The following is a 24,564-nucleotide window of genomic DNA, read 5'->3' on the forward strand; positions in this document are numbered from 1 at the left end:
CGCTACTAAAAACCTATCAGATTCAGTAAAAAATCTTTGTTAAAGGGATGTTATGGTTAAGTTGCGCTACTAAAAACCTATCAGATTCAGTAAAAAAACTTTGTTAAAGGGATGTTATGGTTCAAAGTAAAACCGAAAAACCCCTGAAATTTGGCAGTTATGGTAAGATAAGCAACCATAACTCGTGCCACCGTGCACTGCTAACACTAAAACCCAGGACATCAAAGATGACATCACAAATGTCATTGATGACATCACTGATGATATCACATGTACATTTACTTTTCATGAAAACTCTGTAGGAGGGATTCTTATAATGTTGACCAAAAAGTGTCAAGGATCATTTGAATAAATATCATGAGCTAATTAGTGCATTAAGCAATGTATTGATATAAATAGCATTCTATTATGAAGTTCTATCCAGTATACTAAGCAACTCATGCAGAAACTTAGGCAGTGTGTGCAGTATACATGATGAAGGTGCAATATTCATAATCTTGCCATGTAGAATAATGAAATGATAACTGCTTTCTTATTAGAGTTTTGCGTACTGTGAAACATGTAATAAGTAGCTAATAAAACCCACTTAATACACAATTACACTTAATACAGACAAAACACAAAGAGACAACAACACATACAAATATGAGTATATACAGGGACAGAGAAGTAAGCAAAAAAGCAGAAATAGTAGCAGAAATAGTTCATAACCTAACTGATTATCTTATGTTTCAAAGCTGCTACTTACTGTATGTATGTGTATCAATTGATGTCAGTGAACCCTAAGGAACGGAGTGTGAGTACAATGTATACAAATATGAGCATATACAGGGAAGGTATAGTAATAAAAATAAAAATATGAGAAAGTGCTGATAACTCTAATTATTATCTTCATGTACAGAAAGGATTGCTCTCTTTCAAGCCTGTGTCTTCCGCTATATATATGTTTCATATGATATGACTTGACCCTAAGTCTACAAATATAGTACCTTTTCAATTTTTACTTCCTGACTGTTACTGAAGAAAACTATGTGGCTTAGATATGTCAGTAAAGGAAAAAAAGGGAGAGCCAGCCATGTGATGTCATCAGTGATGTCATCAATGACATTTGTGATGTCATCTTTGATGTCCTGGGTGTTAGTGTTAGCAGTGCACGGTGGCGCGAGTTATGGTTGCTTATCTTACCATAACTGCCGAATTTCAGGGGTTTTTCGGTTTTACTTTGAACCATAACGTCCCTTTAACAAAGATTTTTTACTGAATCTGATAGGTTTTTAGTAGCGCAACTTAACCATAACAACCCTTTAACAAAGATTTTTTACTGAATTTCATAGGTTTTTAGTAGCGCAACTTAACCATAACGTCCCTTTAACAAATTATTTTTACTGAATTTCATAGGTTTTTAGTAGCGCAACTTAACCATAACGTCTCTTTAACAAAGTTTTTTTTACTGAATTTCATAGGTTTTTCGTAGCGCAACTGAACCATAACGTCCCTTTAACAAAGTTTTTTTACTGAATTTCATAGTTTTTTAGTAGCACAACTTACTTAACAATAATAACTTTGACTTTATGTACATGTAATATGGAACATACTGAACCCTTTCTACTGAATTTGACTGTCCGCGGACATGTTCGAACAACAGTACCACCACCTAAAAACTCTGGGGGGGTATGTGTCATTGTTATATCATAACATAGGAACATTTAACAAATTCACAAAGCAGCACACATACAAAGTATATGTAGTAATACTGAAGAAATGTAACCCATATATGTAACATACTAACCATTCATTTAAATACAATATGTTCTAAAATGGAATATACCAAAAGAAGATAAAGTGGCTTCCAACATAATTACCTCACAGACACTCCACAACTAAGAGCAAGACCAGAAGTACAGACTACTCATCACATACTTTCCTGAAATCGTAAGTGCACTTAATTTTACTCATATATTTATAAACTTTCAGTATTCGATAAAAAAAAATATTACTTTTATGTTTTCTCACAGAAATGTGTAGTACTCTGGAGTGGCTAGAGGAGCATTTCCCACAACACAAAATGTCAGAAGATAGTGCACCTAATGGTACACACTTTACTATATAAACCAATTAATAAATATTATTTTGTATACATTTAACATATACATTTAATTTTTTTTTTACAGACCATACAAAAATTGCCACTACCACAGAAAAAGAAGCAGTGGATAACACTCTGGAACACATTAACCAAAAAATGGACCAACTTATGGCAAATTTTAACGATTTAAAGAACTTTGTGGAAGATCACCTAAAACTACCAACAACATACCATTGTCCCACCTGTACTTGTCCCCCCTCACCACATCCCACTCATTTAACCCCAAACCCTCTCCATGGACCAAAACGTTTTGATGACATTTCCATCCCTTCTTCACCTGATCCCAATTCTCCTGTTTTTGTTTCCGTTTCTGCCCCACCTTCTCAGTCATAAATTGTTTATATGTATCAAATAAAGTTACTTTTATATATTGTGTTGTAATTACTTTCAGTTCTTTGTGTTAAAACCAATTTAGGTGTCCACGGACAACGCGGTTGTTCGGAAATGTTCGTAAGAAAATGTAAGTGTCCTGAGGACACTATATCTGTCCGTAATGTTCTCATGCAAGTTGAAACTGTTCTAAGAACACTCGTACTGTGCTGAAATGTTCGTAAATAAACGAAAATGGAGGTGTCCTTAAGAACACTATGCCTGTTCGTAGTGTTCGCTAGCAAGTTGAAACTGTTCTAAGAACACTCCTGGTGTCCTGAATTGTTCGTAAATAAACGAAAATGGAGGTGTGCTGGGGACGCTATGTCTGTCCGTATTGTTCGCAAGTAAGTTAAACTGTGCTAAGAACAAATGGCTGTCCGTAACTGTTCGTTTTACGTGTGACGCACTTTTAATTAGTTCAGGACCCGAACACTGTCCATAGAACATCAACACGCATGCGCAAAACAATGTCCGTACATTGGGTGTCATGCGGACGGCCGCTTCCTTAGTGAACATACTCACTAAGCAATCATGTGACCCCGCCCACGCTGATCGCGTGTTCTGAATGCGGACACTGTTCATATCCCCGAACAGTTTAAAAGTACATTTCCAAGTAATCCACAATATTTCTCATTAAAAACTCACCATACCACAAATCCCACATACTAATCCTAAGTTTCCACATAGTATTTGTGACTTTTTGAACCTTTTTTGGTGTTCGATCTGTCTTGCGGATGGTGCGCATGTCCGCGAACCGCGTACAAGCACCCCTATAAAAGACCACGCCTTAGAGCTCATTCTCATTGCGTTTCTGGCTATTCCACACTGTATTTTGCTGCATACTTTGCAGATTTTGAGATTTCTATCTCCAAGACGATGACATCCATGGCTCCACTATTGCCACCTGGTGCTACACTGCCTCAGCACCACCCCTACCCCCTCCACCACCACCATCTCCCCAAGGGCCTGAAGAGGGGAACAGGAGTGAGGATACAGAGGAGGAAGAAGAGGATGACGAGAATGAGGTAGAGGAAATCCCTACTACCCGCCCTCGGCCTGATTCTTGGGCGTGGCGGTTGTTTACCGTTCATGGGAATGATCCTAAGGCTCGTGCGAACGGTGTCACCTGCAATGAGTGCAAAATGGTACTCAGTCGCGGGAGGCATGGTATGTACAGCTTTGGGACCACGACCATGAAGCGACACCTGAACTCATTCCACACTGGGGCCATTCGCCAGGTTGTACCTTGCGAAGAGCGTAGTAGGTTGATTGCCTCTACTTCATCCTCCGTTTCTGATCCTGTCACTACAAGGACCACCTCTGTGGGAGAGCGTCTTCCTCAAGCTGCCTCACAGGCCATACAGAATTCTGATGACCCTTACCTTTCGAGGGTCACAGTTGTATGTATGTACTGTGACACAGTACTCTGCAGGGGGGAGCGACTTCGGAGTGCTTTTGAGACTATCGTCTCTGAGCACGAGAAGACCTCCTCACTACCCAAATAAAACCCACTCTACATCATCCTCTCTCAGCTTGCCCTTTCTTATCCCTGTGGTTGGTGTCCCCCCTTTACCCTCCTTTCCCCTCCTCTCCTAGTGTGTCGTGTATAAAAAATAAAAAAAAATACAAAATAACAAAAATAAAATAAAAAAAGAAGGCTCTTTTCAGAGCCGCCTTTCACAGTTAAAAAATAGAAGTGAAGATAAATAAAGCAGGGCCCTTTGTATATCTTAAAAGTCTGCGGACAGTTCACGAACATAAAAAAAAAATTGGGGTGCTACCCTATTGTAACCATTGCATTTTTCTCTGGGAGCAAGTGGTGGCTCTGAAAAGATCCTTTGGGAGGTGTTTGTATGTCAAAAATTATAAATACTTAACACCTACTTCAAAATGGATGCTGTATTTCTAAAAAAAGGTCGCAATGCATTTTGTGCATTTCTCAGCAAAATCTGATTGCCAGCATAAGTAAGATGGACTCCATCTCTGCGAAAAATGTATGTACTACGAAACATAATATTTTCATTGTGAAAAGAGGACATGCCAAAATCTCTTAGGAAGGCACAAACAGCCTTATTGGCATTACGCCTTGCTTTCTCCATTTGTGGACCACATGAGAAAGAACGAAGCCACATTTGTCTCTGCGCAATCCGTGAAAAAATTACTTTGGAGTTTGTAAACATGTCCATGATCTTCTGAAGTCTTTCTTTCATTGCAAATTGCAAAGAATTTCCAGACACATGTCCTAAACTGTTCCCTGCACAATGAATTACAATTATGTCTGGATGTTCCTCTATCTTCAAAGTTGCACAGAGAGGTAGCAAGTCCAACCACTTCATTCCACGCACTCTATGCCAGTGCACTTCCACATGTGGGAATCCAAGATCTATAGATACTCCACAGCTTTCTGCATGCACATTCAACCAATGTATCCACGAGTCTCCCAAAATCCACACAATCTGTTTTTTGAAACACAGCCATAGCTATCTGTTCTTCTCTCAGCAAGAAGAATATCTGAGAAAACCTCTCCTAGCACAACACACTCACTAAACTTTACTGACCAATCCCTTGCTACATTCAATCTCATTTGCATGCCTCCCCACCCCAAATTAACCCGGATGTAATACGTGGTGTCCTAGAACTACCGCCATGTCCGTGAACATATCGTAACATGGACAGCCTTTCTACCATTTCCACTTCACTCTCTGTACCATTCCCTCATTGGATGTAGCTAAGAAATCACATGACCATCCACCAATCAAATCCAAGACCTCTACATGTAACTGCATCATTATAGATCAGCACTGCAAATGTACGGTGAATCTCTTGGCAAGCACGATCTACGAGAAATACTATACAAGTCTCCAAGATTTCTACTTGCAGCTTCGTCCATATCCATATGCATGAACATAAACTACAGGTATGCATATTTTCTATACAGTACATGAACACATGTTCTAACCGACTTTTACCTTGTATAATCTGTAAAATGAATCTACAATCATTTTTTCATTGTCCTAAAATGAACTGTGACTTACAAACCTTTATACCGTTTAATTTCTTCATACACACACACACACGCAAATAATGTTAAACCAACATTTTTTAAATCAAATATATAGACTACATATAATCAAACAAAAGTACATGCACACTCTATGATCAAATCTCAAGCAATAATATTTGTACAAACACATAATTGGTTTTGATTTTTTCAATTTATATAATTACTTACATTTATATAGGACAAGCAGGCTATGACATTGACTCACTATTACCTGGAAAAGCAGGCTATGACATTGACTCACTATTACGTGGAAAAGCTTAGTTACAGGAATAGTGGTATATAGTGGTACATTATGAATTTCACAAGCCATAGTAAAGATATTTTCTTTCCTACAGTTAGTCATAAGATAGTTTTATGGTTTTGAGGAAGGCGCTGAGCATTTCAATTTAAAAATTCTATGTCTAAATTAAAAACAGTGCTACATACAAACCAAATTACTAATTTCTTTCTCTTACAATTGCAGTGAAGACCATTCTCCAGAAAAGAAGCAGCCGGATTTGAAGTACAAAGAACAACTAAGAAGTAAACTGCTCATTTTAGAAAAAAAGTAAGTAAAATGTTACCATAATATTTGAATTATTACTCAAACACACTGTAAGGTTAATTCATGCTATTTCTGTGCCTAAAAATAGAGATTCTGCACCATTCTGAACAAAAATCCCCCCGTCTTAAACAGTGATTTACTGGCAGAATGGCCCACAACTTCCTATTTTTCGACACACAAATTACCCAACTCAGCCGCTAGAATTTAGATGTTGTAGAACAAACAACTGTTTTAATTGCATAGCTTTAGATATACTATTTATACTTCTCCAAACCACTGGCTTACTTTTTTCTGTCATCTGAACCCCAGTTTAGTAACACATTAATTCAAGAATACCCATCCCTAGTAGTTGTACTTCCCAAAGAACAATCACACACCATTACATACATCTTTATCATCTTACTCAAACACTCATGCACACAACACACATGCATTCCAGAACACCCCAACCCATACCTTCTGTATTTTTTCAACAGACCCTAAATAATGCCTACCAAAAAGCAACTCCGTAGAAAGGAACGCAGAACTAGAGCACATGAAAAGAAAACTCTCCAACAATAACATCCATCTGTAGCAGAATTTGTAAGAAAAATTGAAATACAACAGCTAATACAGTCATGTAGTGAAATAGAAGAAGTTTCTAGTACAAAATCGTTGCCTCCTCTATCAAAAAGTAAAACAAACCAAAAAACAATTAACAGAAAATCAACTATCACTACAAATAAAACGTCTTCTATAAATCTTGATGTAGTACAAAGTAAGCATACCAAGAAAAGTATTTTAGCCAAAATGTTCCGTCACAAAGTCCTTCAAAATCTTATGAAAACAGGAGAGAAACCAGGTTCAACACTTCAAACCTATCGTAGAAAAGTAATCTTAGGTGCGTTGATGGACAGTGCAATTCTTCTCAAAAGAAAGTTATTTATTTTAGTGTTAAACAAAATAAAACCACTAACTTCTTAAATATCTGTGGAGGTGAAAGGAGTCACACTACAAGCACAGAACCATACTTTAATGAAGAAGCGTACAGACAAAAGCAAACAAATACAATTGCCATACATAGCAGTGGTCGAGGTTATGAAAAAGTTAATAATACCATAATGGAACAAGAAGTTATCCTTACAAAAATATGCCCTGAAAACGTAGATTTACCCCTCCATTCAACTGAATCAGAACATCTAGTGTACAAATGGCCATGCACGTCAATGTGTAACATTCCCAAAAAAATGTTCAAGTCTTTACACCAATTCCTCAATCAATATGTGAAAAGCAAAGACAAAATCAAAATTAAACTACTGCAAAATATGGATGCTTGTCCAGTACGCAAGTACACAGGACTACAAGGACATTCATTGGCCTGCATTACAGGACCTACTTGCAAAACAACCTTGCATGATATCAAAAGGATATCAACACATCATGCAAGTATAAGAAATATAGTTTATAAACTGTACTATGCTAAAAGTCCTGCTTTAGCACTAGCCAATTTAAATAACATTCTTCTACATGGTACAGCAAAAGACCTACTAAAAGAAATCAACTATATCCAGACAAAATATTTTGGTAAGTGAAACCCACTTACAAGATGAATTAGCTGTAAACCAACTTCGTAACAATTCTGCACATGGCAACCTTTCACTACACACATACAAAAAAGAAATACTAAAATTTGAAAGTACTTCAGCTGAAGTACAAAACCACGTGTGTGTATGTTGCCACAGAACTTTTTATAAAAGTAACACAAAAACTGTAGACCTATCATACAAAATAGAAGACAATGAAGAATCTAAATGGTTTGAATTAGCTCTCTACCTTATAGCAGAAAACAAATACGAAATAACTGACTCCATAATACTTTGCAGTTACTGCACTACAAAACTTGACAACAACCAAACTCCTTCACGTGCTATGACAAATAACTTGGAATTATATCCACTACCAAAACCCATTCAACAACTTAATTTATATGAGAACTTTCAAGCAATAATACGCCTTCAACCAAAAACTGCAAAATTACTTCCCTCTGAATTAGTGAAAGGTATTTGTGGAAAAGTAGTGTATTTACCATTAGATCTAGAAAAATGTGCACACTCTATGAGTGCAACGTCCAATGCAACAATCTTTAATTATCTTGGTAAATGGAGTACCTACAAAAGACAAACAAATTTGGCAACAACTGGTAGATTTACATAAAGTTAGAGAAGCACTGCAATATCTTAAAGAGAATAATGAATATTACAAAGAAATTAAAATTGAAGAAAACCTGAAAGATACAACTGAAATAATTCAAGAGACATAAGAAGCTGGTCAATTTGAGCTCCTAGATCCTGCTACAATATCAAACACTTTAGACCATTATACAATTCATCCATTGCACTCTAATGACACCATAGAAGATGCACTGGAAACGTACCAAATGCGTCAAACAAAAGGATCACCAATCAGCATATGGGAAAAAAGTATAGAAGCACATGCTTTTCCTCTACTGTTTCCGACTGGCAAAGGAGGAAGATACGATGATAGACCTATTCAAATATCAGCTTCAGAATATCGCTCATTACGAATGTATTCTGAAGATCCCAGATTTCGACAAAATGTGGAATACATATTCCACCTACTCTTTGAAAGTGAACTAGCAACTTTATGTTACGGAGTTGCACACATATTAAAATCAGGATCACACTTTCAAAATATGACAGCTACACAATTATTACAAAACTTTCAACAAAAAGATGAGGTTTTACAAGCAAATCTTACTAATCTATTAGCAAATATGCGTGGTACTAAAGAGTACTGGTTTCAACGTCATGGAGATGTACGTTGTATGATCAGAAACCTTGGCCCACCCACTTGGTTTGTTACATTAAGTTGTGCAGAATATGCATGGGAAGATTTACATGCTTTCCTACGCATATCAAACGAAAACAAAACAAACATAGATATACTAACACCTGGAGAACTTTGTTCTCAGGATCCTGTTAATGTTTCAAGATATTTTCACCATTGCTTCATTGGTATACATTTTATTTATAATAAAACTGTTCCTCCCCTTGGAGAAGTGCAACACTTCTTTTGGAGAAAAGAATACCAAGCCAGAGGAGCACCAAATGTCCACATGCTTTTATGCATTAAAGATGCTCCTAAATTTGGTCAAGACAGTGATGCCACTGTTTTACAGTTTATTGAAAAATATGTCACTTGTGAAATTCCATCAGAATCCACAAATAGTGATCTTCATGCAAAAATGTTACAATTCCAAAGAGAGAAATGTGGCAAATATTGTCGTCGCAAATACAAAAACATAGGGAAATACTACACCAAATGCCAATTTGATTTCCCTAGACCAGTTACAAATACAGGTCAAGTGAACAACCTCATGTCTTCAGTTAGACATAGGGCCTCATTACGACCCAGGCAGAGGACCATGGTGCTAATAGCACCATTGTCCATGCCGCAGTCCGCCATGGCGGAATGGGGAATTACCACCCCATTCCGAGGTTGGTGGGGCGGTAATTCCCCATGCTGCCATGGTCCTTCCCCATTCCCGTTTTTGCCCCATAGGGCTCAATGGGAATGGGGAAGGCGCTAATAACGGTACCGCAAATTGTGGTACCGTTATTAGCACCAAAGTCCCTTTGCGGGTCCCTACTTCAACGGCTGGAAAAACCAGCCGTTAAGTTCGGGTCCTGCAAAGGGACCTCGTAATCAGGCGTTAAGGGTTTAACGGCACTGAAACCTTTTACGGCACCATTAAACTCTTAACGCCAGGGTCGTAATGAGGCCCATAGTGTTAAAGGCAAGTCACCTAAAAATACATATTGTATAAAAAGAAAAGTAGAAGAAAAATATATCAATGATTACAATGCAATCATTGCCCATTTATGGAATGCAAACATAAATGTGCAGTACATTGCAGACAATTCTACTGCAGTTGCACGATATGTCACAGCATACTTAACCAAATCAGAAAAGACAGAGCTCCAAGACCTCTGGAATGACCTCTCATCAGATAAAACAGTGTCTCAGAAATTATACAGCTTGGGCATAAAAATGCTGTCCAATAGAGAATGTGGATCCTATGAAGCAGCTGATCGATTAACTGGTACTGCATTGTATGGTAAATCTGCAAATATAGTATGGCTAAGTCTTGGTCCAGCTAAATCTAGAAAAAGAGTTCTAAAATCATACGAAGATATAGAAACAATAGCCAAATATGATCCCAACAGCCAAGACATTTTAAAAAAAAACTATTTATTGGACACATACTACCCAAACATGAGTACCACTTTGGAAACCATGTGTCTATACCACATAGACCAAAACTACACATACAAAAATAATATAAAACCTGATGAACAAAACCGTAAATACAAAGTGACAAACTGTGAAGGCAGCTTAGTAAAACTCACCAAACCAAATTTAATTAATCATATCAAATTGTCATTAAAGACCCCTCAACATAAAGAAGTATATTACATGTCCCTGCTACAACTCTTTAAACCATGGAGAAAAGAAGAAGCACTACTAGATAACTATGACTCATATGAAGACGCTTTCAAAGCAAATGAAAGCAGTATAACTGATGTAAACTTTGCACAGTACAAAACAATGTTGCACAATGAACAGCAACAGGAAGAAGAACTCCAGGCCCAACTAGATAAGGACACTCCTGACAGTAGTCAACCTTCTGTCACAGGAAGCCAAGAACCACTGGGAGACCCACTAATAACAAATGAGGCAGAATTAGCTATGATAGAAGTAGAAAACACCATGTGTCAGTATGAAGATAAAGAAGACTTAACTATACTACAATCAAAGCTAAACAATGAGCAACGTAGCATTTTTCAAGAAGTAACAAAAGAAATTGCACATGGTGTACAACATGAAAACAAAGAATGCACCTGTCAAAATTACAAACCTATACTATTGTATGTCAGTGGTGAAGCTGGTTCTGGCAAAACATTCCTAATCAAAATCACCAGTAAGTTTCTTCAACAATTGACAAACAACAAACTGTCAGCTGTTGTCACTGCCCCCACAGGTTTAGCTGCCTACAACATAGGTGGTGTCACTTTACACCGATTACTACTCCTGCCAGTACAACACCAAAACAAATTAGATTATTACAAACTTTCTGCAGAAGCTGCAATGGAACTACGCAGAGTATTGAAACAAATGAAAATGCTACTAATAGATGAAGTGAGCATGGTGTCCAACCTAATGTTGGCTTTGATTCACCTCAGATTACAAGAAGTACTCAAAACAAACTATGAAGAGCTATTTGCAGGAAAACACATTTTTGTTTTCGGAGATCTTCTTCAATTGACACCAGTAAAAGGTGAGCCTATTTTTAAAACATTAGGACACAAACTCTGCCGTAAAACTGTTCGCAGCATTGGAACAGTTGCGGCAATCTGCAGATCTCACTTATGCCAACATCTTAAAAATTATCAGAGTTGGTATACTTTCTAAAGAAGCAGAAGCAATATTGAAAACCCAGCACATTCATGCACTTTATGGTGATAATGCATTTGCTACAGATGTTATGGAACAATTAGCCCACAAAAATGTCAATTGTATGGCCTTAATGCCAACTCTTGCAAGCTGTTTCAAATTCAATAAAATAATGTTAAGTAAAGAAATGCAATCAATAATGGAAATTAGCGCCACAGACGAACTAGATGTACATGGAATGACACTACCCATGTGTGACCAAGCCACAAGACTAAATAGTTTAGAAAAATCAATCTCAAACACAGCAGGCTTGGAAAAGATATTAAAATTATCCTTAAATTGCAGAGTAATGCTGAAACGTAACCTTGATGTGGACCAAGGACTAGTTAATGGAGCACTGGGTACAGTTGTTGGCTTTCAAACATACCCACGTGACAACAAAATTCAGTTTGTCGATATTCTCTTTGACAAACTTTCAGAAATAAAAAGAATAGGATGCTCAACAGCTCGATTCCTTCTCTTCAAAGACATGTACGTACGCAGAGAACAATTTTCTCTAACTCTTGCATACGTAGTCACCATTCATAAATCACAAGGTCTTACCCTAGACAAAGCAATGATAGACATTGGTAACACAGTCTTTAAAGAAGGCATTAGCTACGTAGTACTATCATGCTTACGTACACTTGACGGTCTATTTCTAATCAACTTTGATGCAAGTAAAATAAACGCTGATATTCCTTGCATTTTCGAATACAATAGACTTTGTTCACTATACACTCCCCATCTAAACACATATTCTGTTCCACAAAAAGTAAAACATTATAAAAGAAAAATAAATCAAACAGAAAAGCAACAGGATGTCACTGCAAATCCTCCAAAGAGAGTAAAAGAAAGTAATACTTCATCAAGTGCCACAAGCTAAAAAGAATCAATTAGGAAAAGTAAACCAGGTACTTCTTCAAAGAAGGAAGACAAACTCCAAAAAAAGCAGTCAGATACAGAACTACCTGGTCCATTTAAACTCTCAAATATAGTTGGTGTAAGTTGCTACGCAAATGTAGCAATGAATATTCTATTTCAATTACCACCAATTGTTGAGAACATTTACTTACACAGTACAGACCCATTGTGTTTGCAAATGTTAGTACTTCACAGAAACGCAGCAAACAATCCTGACAACACGTATAGTGTTTATGGAATAAGACAACAATTGGACTACTGTTCTGGAATGGTGAAATTCACTATAAACTCACAGGAAGTTCCACAAGAATTTCTAATGTACTTACTATTAGTACTGGAAAACAAAAACATACCTATAAATGAAATATTCTAGATTTCATACATGTGGAAACATACATGCACTCTCTACAACATTGTGACACAAGAACAAATCCCCAATGAACGCTTTGTGTATATATCAATCCCTAATTGTGAATCTGTTCCATTTCAGCAACTTGTACAAAATGCAAACCATGGTAGATTATGTTCGACCTGCAATTCAGATAATCGCTCCACATTAGTAATACAAACACATAGTAAATACGTAATACTAATGCTTCTACGTTACAATGCAGATGGTACCAAAAACAACTGCAAGCTGACTGGATTCACACATGGTCAAATATCACTTGGTAGGAAAACCTTCACAACAATAGGTATAATCTACCACGCAGGAGCCACAACCAATTCAGGGCACTACACTGCATATATAAAAAAGAAATGCGGATGGTTTGAATGTAATGATAGTACCATTACTCTAAAGCAGAGATTACCAGCAAATCTTACAAACGCTTATTTAATGTTCTTAAAACCAAAATTTGATAACTAAACTGTACTTAAACCTTAAGTACACTTGTAGTAAAAAAATATAAACTGTCACAATATTCCATAAGCTATCTGCCCAAAGATGCTACAACAACTAAACGGATAAATTAATACCACTCAAATAGAGAAAAAAACAGACAGTTAGAAAATGCCAATTGGTATCTAACTGTGCCAAAATTTAGAAATATCCAAACAGATAAATCAATACCACGAAATTATATCAAAAAATAAACAGTTAGAATACGCCCACTGGTATCTAACTGCTCCAAAATTTTACAATATCCAAACAAATACCTAATATCTTACTGCTCCCAAAAACTGTAACAATCCAATGTATAAAGCATTATCCAGAAACAACAAGTAAACACTGAAAACAAACAAACAAATAAACTGTAGCATAACACAAAAAGTTTTTTTTTTAATCCATCATGGATTTTTTTTCTCCCACAGACCCAATGATTTTAGCAACAAACACAGAAACCGAGCAAATTGCACAGTACTCTGGTTTGTCATCTACTAAATATGAGGGTACAAAAAAAAGAAGAAAATGTTGATTGTACAATATAATAAGTCTTTATAAAATTCTAATACTAACATGCTATTTTCTTTTATCACAGAAATGAACAAGAAAAACATGGACTCCCGTTACTAAACCAAATAGTAAGTATAACATGATAAATACAACCATCGCAGCATATCACACCCATACTGGCTTATAACAATGTTCCTTATAAATTTGTTTTTGACCCAAAGTTATAAGCCACTATGAGTGTGATATGCTGCGGTGCTTGTGGCCAGAGCATAGACTCTTGGATGCATGGCATATGAGTGTGATATGCTGCGGTGGTTGTGGCCATTGCATAGAGTCTTGGGTGCATGGCCAAATGGCCATGAACCCAACATTCTATACCCTGGCCACAACCACTGCAGCATATCCCACCCATAGATTCAAGCATTGCAACCATTTTAATGTCCGCGGACACAAGGAAGTTCCTAGAACACATTCAACTTGCCAGAGGACGATACGGGCAGCGTCCTCAGGACACCCCCATTTTCTTTATGTACGAACATTTCAGGACACCGCTAGTGTTCTTAGAACACTTTCAGCTTGACAAGGAACAATACAGACAACGTCTTCAGGACACCCCCTGCGAACATTCCAGGACCCCACGAGTCTTCTTAGAACACTTTCAACTTGACACCGAATCCATTCTGCTTATTTATGAACATTTCAGAACAGCCGTGTTGTCCGCAGACAAATCGAACACAACAAAAGCGTCTAGCACATAAAAAAAACAACATTGCATCTATCTCATACTCCCCCACCCTCCCCAAACACTCTTGCACACCAACACACTCCACTAAATACAATTTTTAAACCAAGTTTCACCTCGCTGTCCGCGGTCGTCCGCGAATGCAAGATGTCGGGCGCCACCAAAAATCTGACGCGCTCCACGCCCCACGCCGTCCAATCAGCGAACACATCGGATGTCCGCGGACATCGCGCAAGCCGCTCGGCCAATCAGGGCACTGTCCGCAGAGCGAACCGGGAAGTCCATCCGCGAAGCGAACAGACATATCCCTAATTTTTTTGCCTTACATTTTGGTCATTTTAAAAAAAACTACTGGACGGATTTACACCAAATTTGCAAAAGCACGCTTTTGGGACCAAGCCTCCACTCCTGCCGCATTGGTGTAAATCCGTCCAGCGGTTTGGGCTGTAGGCATGCGCAAAGTTTTTTCCCATTATGTCTATGGGAAAAAACAAAGGTTTTGGGACCCCCCTATAACTTTTCCCCTGCTGGACCAAATCTCTCCAAACTTTGCAGAAAAATTCACAGTGGGCCATATACTTTTTGCAAAGTTTGGTGAGGATTCGTCCAGAGGGAGCGAAGTTATAAGCCACCCAAAAAATGCTCTTCCTATGGAAACACCAACTTAACCATAACTACATGGACGCTAGCGCATCCATGTAATAGGGAAGAACAATGCTCACGTACAATAGATAAGATATCAGATGTGACAGGAAGCAGTGAGCTTCTTACAATGAGGTGAGTACGAGAGACATTCTGGCCAGTTTGTGGAGGGGAGTAAATGGAAAATTCACCAGGGACAATACATGGGTGGACATACATAGATTAAGGGCAATCAACATTAGATATTTTTAAATGTAAATAGGCGGTACAGCCAGCTGTGTTAGGGATATGACCATGAAGGATGAAGTGCTAGATTGGAGGCAGAGAAAGTGAGGACAGAAGCAGGTTATTGTTTAGAGTAAATATTTAGCTTGAAGGCTGATGAGCGGTAGGTTAAGAGGGTAACTCAGAGGTAAGGTGGTAGTCTTTCAGTTTGGTTTTGAACAAATTGGTGTGGACAGTTTCTCAGATATCAAGTGGGAAGCGAAATCCATGCAAGTGGAGCAAGATGAGAGAAAGAGCTGAATCGAGAGGCAGCAAAGGGAGCATGAAGTGCTACAAGGGTCGTCATGGAGGCAGAGTCAAGATTACGAGAATGCTTTTAGATTTGGATAGAGAAGAATAGATATTGTGGTGCCTTGCCATGGATAGATTTGTGAACCAGGAGAAGACATATTAATCTGGCCCTTTTTTGATTTGTTAGCCAACCAGCCTGGTGACGGTAAGATGAAGTAGGTCGGAAATGCGGGAGTTCAACTTGTCAAGAGACAGAAAGAGTTGTTGGGGAGACCAAAGAGGATGCTGCACAGTAGTGCAGTTAGAGAAGAAAAGAGTAGTTAAAAGATGCTTGGCAGTGTTGAAAGGGAGGAGGTGTATGATATTCCTAATGTTTAGCACGTTAGGCAAGCTGCCATTGAAGTTTTTGAGATGAATGTAGAGAAGGTGTGAGAAGGGTCATAGATGATGCTGAGGTTACTAGCTGAAGAGGAGTAGTGGAGAGTGTCAGGTTGGAACTGAATAGGCAGGGGAAGAGATGGGAGAGAATATTTGGCACCTCGGTTTTAGTAGATGTGAGGAAGGTCAGAAGAGAGTCACTATTTTTGGAAGTGTTTGCAGCAAAGTATTCACCTAGCTTATGAGCTGTGAGAGTGGAGTTGATAGTCATAGGTTTAGGAGGAGTGTGTTTAGGCTGCCCTGTCTTTCTGGTGAGGATGTTTCGATTCAATGAGGGGACTTGAGAGAGCTCAGGGCAGAAAGGTAGAGTTGCATGTCCTCATGCAAGTGAGTCTGCCTCCATTTGTGCAGTAGCCATTGCATGTCTGTGCAGAGAGAGTGTCTGCATGGGGTAACGTGTGGTTGAGGATGCTCAGACTTAGGGGTGAAAGTTATCAGTGGGAAGTGAGAGGAGAAGGAGCCATATATTAAAGATTTGAAGCTGGAGAAGAAAGTGGTAGTGGAAGAGTTATCAGGTGTGAAGGAGGAGAGTGAGGTGAGAAGTGTAGTTCAGAGAGAAAGGGGGGAATCTCAGAAGTTATACATCTGCTTTTAGTTGTAGGGGAGGAAGTTTAGTTTAGTTTAGTTTATTGTTTGCATGTTTGGCGCTTATACAGCAAATACATTCCGTTCCGTTTCAAAGCACCCACAAGGCAACAGGGAGGGAAAATGGGATTGCAGAACAATTAAAATAGAAAAAGATACAGTTGGGTAAGGGACAGCCAAACCTTCTATGCCTTGTAAATTCAGAACAAGCAAGTGCAGCAGAAAAGTGGGAATTGGGCTAGGTGCTGGGGTGTCCGTGCCCGAGGGTGAGCCATGGATGAAGTGCAAGTCATAGTAAATGCTACGCGGCCAGGAGCCGTGTCGGTTGGCAAAGTGCGAGTCTCCCCTGTGGAGGGTGTGCCGAGGCAAGTGCTGAAGGTAGACAGAAGCTGGGGAGATTGGGTGTGAGTTGTCAGGGGCCTTAGGATGCATAAGAGTCCACAACTCCAATCACACCTACTGTGAGATTAGCAGAGGAGGGAAGAGGGAAAGGAAGAGGAAAAGAGGGAAGTGTTGAGGTGCTTTCGGAACTTAAGAAGGTCCTGCTTAAGGCACAGAAGGAGCGGGAGGCTGTTACATAGGAGGGATCCAGCTGAGGAAAGTGAACAAACTCTTTCTTTCTGTTTAGCAAAATGCTTTATGTATAGAGAGTTGGTGCCAGAAGAAGGTAGAGGTCTAGAAGGAGAGTATTTTGTAAGAGAGAGTTGCAGATAGTGTGTCCCTGGCCCCAGACAGTCTTGTCGATGATGCAGAGGGATTTGAATTTGATCTGTGCAGCAACCAGGAGACAGTGGAGACATTTTAGGGCAGGAGAGATGCGGGCCCTGGGTTTAAGGCCAAGGATAGGTCTTGGTGCTCTATTCTGGATTAGCTGAAGGGGTTGCAGAGTGGAAGAAGGTAAATTGAGGAGCAGGCTGTTTCAATAGTGAAGCCTAAATAGAACCAGGCCGGGGGAAACATTGAGCGTCTGGGGAAAGTGAGAAAAAGGGAGAATTCCTTTTAGAAGGAATAGTTGAAAGTGGGACTTTTGGGCAATGTCCTGAGTGTGGAGGGGAGGAGAGAGAGGAGTCAAAGATGACTACAAGATTTCTGGCTTCAGAAGAAGAAGCAGGGGGACCGCCCAAGGAGAGAGGCCAGAGAGAAGGGAAGAAGAAGGGAGCAGGGTTCCCAATCGGAAGGATCTCAAGTTTGCTGACATTGAGGCAGAGATCGTTGGAGATGCACCAGGCCTGGATGGCAGATAGACAGTCAGGGATGAAGGAAGGTGTGAGTGAGCAGGAAGTTTGAAAAAGAGTTGAGCATCATCTGCATAACATTGGAAGTTGGGAGAGAAGGAGGAGATGAGGAGTGCCTGCTGAGCAAGGTAGATGTTAAAGATCCAGGGGGTGAGGATAGATCCCTGGGTGACACCAAAGGTGGAGAAGGAGGTAGCAGAGGAAAAGGGGCCCAGGATGACACAGGAAGAGCAGTCAGTTAGGAAAGAGGTGAGCCATCCCGCATCCCATTCTGAGATACCAAGGGTATTGTGGAGCCTTTGTATGAGGATGAAATGGTTGACAGTGCCAAAGGCAGAGGAGAGATCAAGTAGGATGAGGACATCTGGGGAATTTGAGTCCAGGGATGCAAGCAGTTCTTCACAGGGTTCAGAAGAAGAGTTTCTGTCCCTATGGATGCTCGGAATCCAGATTGATGATCGTTGTAACAATGATGGACCGCCAGTACTCCAGGTAAGTTGTAAGGTTCTTTATTGTCCTTGTCCTGTACTCCTCCACAAGACACAGGGATGGTAGGGGACACAAGATGACAAGGGAAACACTGGGCTCACCCCCACACCCATCTTCACTGCTCAGAGCTTTCTCTCTCTCTCTCCAACCGTCACCCAGCAGAACACTTCCACACAAACATTCCACTGCAGATGACCTCACACTCACTGCTAATCTGTAAGCCAGATTACCACAATCGTGCAGACCACTGACAGGTTCAGTGTGGGAGTTGAGAGGGGGCAAGGCCATCTTCTCCAGCAGTTTCCCCAGGAAGGTTGTGATTGAAATAGGGAGGTACTTGGATGGACAGGTAGGGTCTACTGAAGGTTTTTTTAAGGAGCAGGTGCACAAGGGAGTGCTTGAGGGAGATGGGGAAAGAACCAGCGACAAAAGAGTGGTTGCAGAAATCAATGAGTGCAGGGGCAAGAGTCCCAATGTTGTCCTTGATGGTTCTGGATGAGCAGCGGGGAACCTGTTTGGGAGAAACCTTCACAGAGCCGACAACTCTGGTAACTTCTTCAGGTGTGACAGGGGTGAAAGAGGAGAAGGTGGAAGGAGGAGGGAGAGTGCCCAAGGAAGGCAAGGGTCTATTGGATGGGTTTGGCAGGTGAGTAACAAGGGTGTTCAGGATGTCCTCAGTTTTGGTGGCAAAGTGTGTGGCCAATGCATTGCAGAGGGCCTGGGAAGGAAGAGGGGAGTGGAAGACTGCAGTAGGTTTGGCTAGCTCCCTGCAGATTCTGAAGAGTTCAGCCGTTTTATTGGATACACCAGATACCCATGGCTGAATGAGGTCCTTTTCTTGGCATGGATGGAAAGTCTGCATTGCCTTTGGAGCAAGCAGCAGGTCAGTTTTTCAGAGGGTGAACCTGAGGTTTGCCACTTCTGTTGCAGGAGGAGAATAAATCATCCCATTCAGAGAGGGACAGAGTGGTAGGGCCTGGAAGCTGGTAAATGGAAGCAATGGTTAGAGTGGAGGAGGGAGAGATGACTGACTTGCAAACCAGACTCTCAAAGGAAGAATAGAATTTAGTAGGTACGATGAAAGAAGTAACCCACTCAGGATAGATTAAGGCGACCCCACCACGAGCACAGTGAGTTTGAGGCTTGGAAATGATTTTGAAGCCGTCAGGGAGGAGGGAGTCAAAAGCAGTGACTGAGCTAGCATTGAAACAAGTCTTGGAAAGAGAGAGAATGTTCAGGTCATTGTCTTTAAGAAGGAGGCAGATGTCAGGAGAGTGTTTGTTGGCTGAGAAGGGCTTAAGAGTCACAAGATAGAGGAGGTCTCTACCTTTGAAGGTTTTCTGAGGAGGAGTAGAGGGGCGTGGTGCTCGGTCAGATGGGGAGGGGCAGTGAGAGTGGTGAGGGAGAGGCAGCAGGAGGAAGGCAGTCAATGAGGGAAGGCAGGATCTGGTCAAAATGAAGCAGGTTGGATTGAGGACTCTGAACCAAGATAGTGCCTGTATCATAGATATTGACGATGCAATGTGAGGATGAGAAGCCAGCCAAGAGGACTTCCCACTTGGTGCCACCGTTAATGAGAGAGGAAGTGAAAGGGAAGAGAGTGGAGAGGAGATGAGGAGTCCAAAGATCTGGAGAACGCACAGAGAAAAGGATATCTGTGAAGGCCTCTCTGGAGGTTGCGCTGACACACGTGTCTGCGATCGGAAGACCAGGGTTTGCACGCAGAATGTCTTTTTTTTGCCTTTTCATTCCAGACTTAGAGAGGTGGGGTAGGAGATAGAATATCAATTAGAGAAGATAGGAGAGTTGGCGAGTACCATTAGGGTGACTGAGGGAATTTGAAAGGTGAAGGGTGACTGCACTGCACAGTTCTGTCCTAATCTCACAGGTGGCCTAGTAGTAACAAAGGGTGAACAAAAGGCAATGCCAATTTGAGCGCAGGATAGAAAGGCACACATGCAGTGAAATTAGAGTGCAGGATGTAAAAATACACACAGCTCATTTGGTTTTCAAGAGACACGCACAAATGCAGTGAAATTAGGGTACAGGATTCAGTTTGTGCATTGGACACAGGCAGAGAGAGAAATGTAGGTGAAGGGGATGAGCAAAGTGAGAGAGGCACACATATAGATCAGGGTGCTAGTTGAGGAGGCAAAGTCATGCTTCAGCAGTTCATAGGGGTGCTGAGGACCAAGTTCATGGGAGAGTAGGAAGTACACAGCAGACTGCTGCATAGTTTGTGGTAGGGGTAAAGGGGTGGGGCCCTCCCGTGGGGCCCTCCCAGCCCTCCTCCCAGCCCGGAGCCCTCCCAGCCCTCCTCCCAGCCCTCTGAGGCTCAGACAGGTTCAGACAAGGGCCTTAGTGTGATCCTTTGTTGGGGGCTGTCACAGCCTGCCGGCTCACTGATAGGAGGAAGAAAAGCCTAGGCTTGTCAATCATTGTGGATACAGGGCAAGCTGGTGAGGCACTGGTCCAAGGAGAAACATTTTGACCATGATGGAATCTCGGCCACACAATACAATACAGCAGCTCAGCAGGGCTGGCACAATGTTAAAGGCACAAAAAGGCAACAGCCTAACAACAAATCCAACAACCCTCAATTCCGGCGATTTAAACAGAATTTTTTTACAGAAACACGGACATCGATATTCAGCCTCCAAATTCAATCAACACCCATCTGGGCTTATCTGTAGGGCAGTAATGCCATGTGAAGCAGTGGGGGTCTGCCTCCAGGCCATGGGGCTCAATGGGATGGCTCTATCACCCTCACTTGGTGCAAGCAGAAAAATAAAATGCGTCAGGAGAGGTTAGAGGGTGGAAAGGAAATGGAGGGGAAAACAATGGAGTGATCTGATTGGGATGGTGTGACAGTAGTATTAGTGGCTAAGAGAGCGGTGGAGATAAATAAGTGATCCAAAGAGATCCAATGAGTTACTTGCAGTGTGTGTTGGTAGGTTATGGAAAGATTGGAGAGCATGGCCATTACGAAAAGACTGAAATTAAGATTTTCTGAGAAGTGGTTGGATGCAAGTTTAAAGTCACCTAAGAGAATGAAGTGATGTTTAGCAGAAAGAAAATCATAGAGTGGCCCAGCTTCATCAAAGAATGGTCCAGTGGGGCAATAGTAACGATGGTTAATTCAAGCGAGGTAAGAGAGGACGTGGCAGTAGACATTTGCTAGCTTCCATCTCTGCAAGTCAGACGATTAGAGTGAATGAAGGATAGTGTGGAGTCTTGTATTCGACTGCATGATTGCCAATCACAGGGAAGAGTTTACCCTGCCCCCATCTCCTCTCAGTTTGAGTACAGTTTTTTCACGGTAGAAGCAGCACACAGATATACTACCAGTTAAGTTGTGCCTTCTGAGAAGCCCATAGGAAAGAGGAAATGGTGTTTTTGAAAAAAAGAAATCTAACAGGAAGTTTTTTTTCTCCATAAAATTCAAAAACACACTTTGATTGGGAGAGATGTACTTTTTCACTGCAAAACTGTGTGTATAATTTTGTCAGATTGTACTTGGCTTTCATGTGACTGCAAATGAATTCACATTGTCAAAATGAAAGGCTGCAGAGATTGTTGCATTGGTTGTCGCCATTGTGAAATTTCCTTTGATCATTGCTGTTCAATTCCATATGTAGCTCACCCTGGAGTCACCCTGCCGATGTGGTGAAAATGCAATAAATCCGTGATTCGAAGATCAATATTCTCTGTGTATAGAACTACATCATAATGGCAGGTAAAGATACCAACGCACTGCTAATGGCAATGAACTGGCACTTTCTAGTGGTCACATTTCAGGGATCACTTCAAGCCCTTGTCATCTCAAACATCAATGACATTGAAAATCTAGCACGTGCACCACTTCCCACTGCTATGCTACTATGTATAAGGTCTGATATCTTGGACCTCTCCTCTCTAACATACCTACAATCGACCACTGAATCACCAAAGCCGTTAACATCCTGCACCCTCATAAATCCACATTCCCAAGTCAGGGACTACAGAAATTCCAGGTGTCGCAAGCCAAAGCTCAATTCACTTAAAACTGCCAAAAGGTTTATGCAACATAAATGGTGCAATGGCATAGACCCAGCGATAAATTGAATTGCCATTGTCAGCTTAGATAGTATGGTTGAGCCATCTGGAAAGCTAATAAATGATATATGGCATAAAGTATACCCTACGGTTAGTTCTAAGGTTACAAGTCATAAAGGAGTTCTGTGACCAAATACAGGAAGGTCACGGAACCCTGAGTTGACTTGCAATATTCTGTTTACATACTGTAGGGGATATTGTATTCCTTCTACTAGATGGCCATACACGTTCATCCCCTTTAATGTCTCGGTACTTGCTTAATGTAATGTAGGAGATCTTCCATTTGATAATACATGTAATTAATACAGAACCTGTTTGAAGTATAAAAATAAGCTAATACGCAGCTACTGAAGTGTTGCAGAAAAATAGTTTAAGCATTCCAGTAAAATGCATCTTCTCGTTTTGTGCATAACATAAGTGATAACATGTAGATGTTTACTCTCATCTGCACAAAATAAAAATACGACTATAAAGGTCCCTTACCATTTAATAGTTGTAAAGTGTCACAACAGAAATCTATTTTACAAGAAAGGCATTTGAAAAGGTTTGATCAGCTTTAATTAAGTACTGCAGTGACAGGTATCTCCTCTGTGCTGACTCCAGCAGCAGGCATTGTGACCTCACAACGTAAGCACAATGGCAGATCAAAGAGCAGTAGTGATGTCATTTTCCCATTATATATCAGTAGTAATATCACAACTAGCCTATTATAAGAACAATATATACCGGCTTTTATGCAATTATTGCACAGTATTCTAGTGGTCTAGCTTCTATACAAACGCACTACAGGTACTTTTTAAGCACCTCTCTGAGATCTGGAAACCTTCAGCATTCACCAACTGTATCACCCTTGCAGCTCTCTCTGGAAGGAAAACCTTCAAAAACCATGTTCATAAACCTGTGCAGAACCTGACAGCTTCAAGGAAATCTTTAAAACAGCTTGCCTGGTCACAATATTGTTAACCCTTTAACTGCTGGGCTGTTATGCATGCCTATGCAAAAAGGACGAGCATACCGGTCCTAATCTCATTCCATTGAGGGACTCATCCGGTGGGTATGTAAATCTGAATGCCTATTATCGGATTACATCTCAAGATGCCGGGTCTCAATCCTGATTCCAAAACAACTACACATTTTTGCCAATGGCAGCTTTTTGACCAAACTAGCCAAAGGGATAGATAACAGCCTCTAGTATATTCAGCAGCCAAACGCTTCTTGATGTTGCTGAATTGGGCTTCTGAAAGACACAGAAGCATCAATAATCCGAAAATGGGATGACATCAAGAATTAGTTGCCATAGGTTATCCTCATCCTTCTGGACTTTTCATCACCCTTTAACACAGTAGATCATAAATCCCTCTTGAACTGCCTAACCAAGATATAGGGCCTCATTCCGAGAATGGAGGTAGCCATGCCGTTATTAGCGGCATGGCTACCCCCATACCGGGTACCGGGTCCGGGTTCCCGGAATGGGGAAGTACGTGGCCATTCTGACCTGGAGGGCCCGGTAATTCCCCTTCCCGGGAACCCGGACCCAGTGCATCCCCATTTCCATTTGAGCCCCCATAGGGCTCAATGGGAATGGGGAGGATGCAAACAACGGGCCCCTTAATGACGGACACGTTGTTTGCATCCTGGTCTGCTCGCGGGACCTGCTAAGGAGACCTCGTAATGGGGCGTTAGAGGGATAACAGGGCCAGCATCTCTACCAGCCCCGTTATCCCTCTACCGCATACCTCGTAATGAGGCCCATAAAGTCACAAAATCAATCCGAGGCCTAAATATCTTTGTTCTTCAGACTGAGACAAAATCCTCTATCTTTATCCTTTTTACTCCATCCTTCACATTACTCTATGATGTCAAACATCTTGCTTTTCTGTGGG

This window comes from Ambystoma mexicanum, chromosome 4q, assembly GCF_040938575.1.
Source record: "Ambystoma mexicanum isolate Mex_15411 chromosome 4q, UKY_AmexF1_1, whole genome shotgun sequence".
NCBI lineage: Eukaryota > Metazoa > Chordata > Amphibia > Caudata > Ambystomatidae > Ambystoma > Ambystoma mexicanum.